At 29.1% G+C, this 2,436-nt stretch overlaps 1 protein-coding gene across 1 annotated transcript in view; it reads right to left on the bottom strand.

Moving 5' to 3' along the window:
- The window catches only part of CenB1A (Centaurin beta 1A), a gene marked incomplete in the record, with an annotated part of 29,502 nt that continues 27,066 nt past the window's right edge, over nucleotides 1-2,436 (bottom strand). Inside the window, 1 exon segment of the mRNA XM_067046849.1 lies at nucleotides 1-1,002.

Genomic DNA, 2,436 nt, shown 5'->3' with positions numbered 1-2,436 from the left:
TATAGTAACGGTCAGTGATAAAATGAGCAAATATTTTAAAATATATCGCACAACCGACATTTCGTTGATAGTTATGTAAAATAATGCTCTGAAAAATATTGGTAATAGAACAAAATATATTTTGATTTAAGATAACAATGCCTTACAAAGTAGTAACAAAAAAAACAAAAACAAATTACTTAACAGATTTCATAAAAATCTTTAAGAGTATAAGATATTAAAATGGGATTTATCACGCATACTAACTCATATATCTCACAGTATTATAATTACAGTCTTTTGATTGGGCAAGGCTTTTATAGGCAAGAAATAATTTCATAACTTAAATAAAAAAACGCATTAAGTCAGCAGTTCTTAACCCTGTGTGCGAAATTTCTTAGTTTTCTATTAATACTACTATTTGTTCGCCTCACTTATGAGAAAAAAGCTAACATTAATAGAACTACTGGATAAGTGCACTATATTTTGTATATTCCAAGTGCAAACGTTAATGAGGCAGTTTGATTACTAATTATAATTTCATTAATAACATTTTTTTTTTTAAGAGATGCAAGAACTAATTTCTAAGTGCTCATATCTAAAAAAGGTTAAGAACTACTCCATTATAGAAATTAAAACATATAACTGGCAATAATAGGAAAATTTCAACATAGTTAAAAAAAATTAGCCCTAAAAATTATAAAATAAAAAATCTAAATAAAGCTTATAAAAAAATGAATGTCGTCCATAAAGCGATTATCACAACAAAAAAAGTGCTGAAATCAGAGCACTTTTTACTTTTTTTTACCAGTATTTTATCCCTGCGTGTAAGTCATAAAAGACGAAGAAAGACAAAAAATGTTAAAAAATATTTAAAAACAAAAGATATAAAAAGCCTTTGGTTTAGGATCCCATGTTTAGGATGGCAATTAAAATATTTGCTGGTACAGCCTTTGGCACAGAAGTTCTAACGGCAAGTTTCCACATTAGTTTATCAGATCAATAAAAATAGGTACCGACAACCTGAAACAAATTAGAAACATGTATAAATATATAATAATTAATAAAATATTATAAAGCTTTGAAGTACTACTGTAAAACCTTTTAAAATAATAATGATGAGTAAATAGTTGATCGTGGATTATATAATATAATATCCTCTTTTATTTATAAAAAGTTGTTTTTTATAAATAGGTGGTTTTAGTTATATTTTATTATACGTTTCAACGTTAATATTTGTTGATTTTCTTTTATTAAACCAAAAAGCAAGCTAACAAATCACATCATTCAGAAGTTATGAAGACCAAAACAAACTTGCTTCAAATATTTCAAGATGATGGCACGTGCCCTTCTGATGTTTGTGGAATTACTGCTATGTTGAGTGGGTGGATTGAAATTTTTCAACTTTTGTTGTTTCTCTACCACAATCATCGTACAAATTAATCTAGAAAGAAATAGAAGACGATAAAAACTATCAATGAAGTATTTATATCGTGGATCATTGCAAGTGAATTAAAGCAGTTGTGCTGTAATTGATTTTTTTTTAATCGATGAGTGAACATTAAAGACAGGAACAAAGGAGGGACACTTGTTGTTTAGACACTGAGGAGATCATCTTTCTAACAAGAGACCATCTGCTTGTCTATTGTCAGAGGTAGCATCATTAGAAAGAATTCATCGAGAGTCTTCAGTCATCCAAGAAGAGTATAATTGAAGGAAGAACAGCACTCTTTGTTTGGATTACTGGTGAGAGGAAGTCTCCTGGAAGCAGGGATGACTAGAATCCTTTGTGGACTGTTAGATATAGGATCTTGGGAAAGAAGACATCAAGAACCATCAATGATCAAAGAAGATTATGTACTTGGTTAGTTTGCTCTACTTGGGATTTAATTATATTTGTAAAAATAGCTATTAATTTAGTTAAGTGTCATTGTGTACTGATTGCCTGAAAAACCCGCTCTGAGATAAGAGCCAATAATATTATATATAATTTAAAATAAAATTGTCATATCTATTTAATATTTAATCTTTTCATTTAACCTTGTCATTCTCAAAGCTATATTTTAGATCTGAGAAATAATAAAAACTATTACATTCCCTTTTATTTATTTGAAATATTACAATATATAAGGAGAAGATGGTTGGGAGTACGTTCAGTGAAGAATACAAATGAGTAAAAATTTATTTATTAGTGAATTATTTCAATATACTCACATCTAGAACCAGGTCCCGACACTGAGTAGATAGGATGCTCAGAGTTTTGGGACCTGGTTCAAGACGTCCTTGAATGGAGGTCTGAAATTCTGGTCGAAACGTTGGCACTAAAATAAATAAGTTTTTACTCATTTGTATTCTTCACTGACCACACTCCCAACCATCTTCTCCTTATTTAAAAATAATAAACTGTTATAGATAATAATCGGAGTAGGTAGCTTATGTACTATAAATCCCGATGAA

The sequence above is a fragment of the Halyomorpha halys genome, unplaced genomic scaffold (genome assembly GCF_000696795.3).
Source record: "Halyomorpha halys isolate HHAL.00 unplaced genomic scaffold, Hhal_1.1 Scaffold206.1, whole genome shotgun sequence".
NCBI lineage: Eukaryota > Metazoa > Arthropoda > Insecta > Hemiptera > Pentatomidae > Halyomorpha > Halyomorpha halys.
The sequence above is the reverse complement of the archived record's forward strand: the minus strand, read 5'-3'. Positions and strand labels throughout refer to the sequence as shown.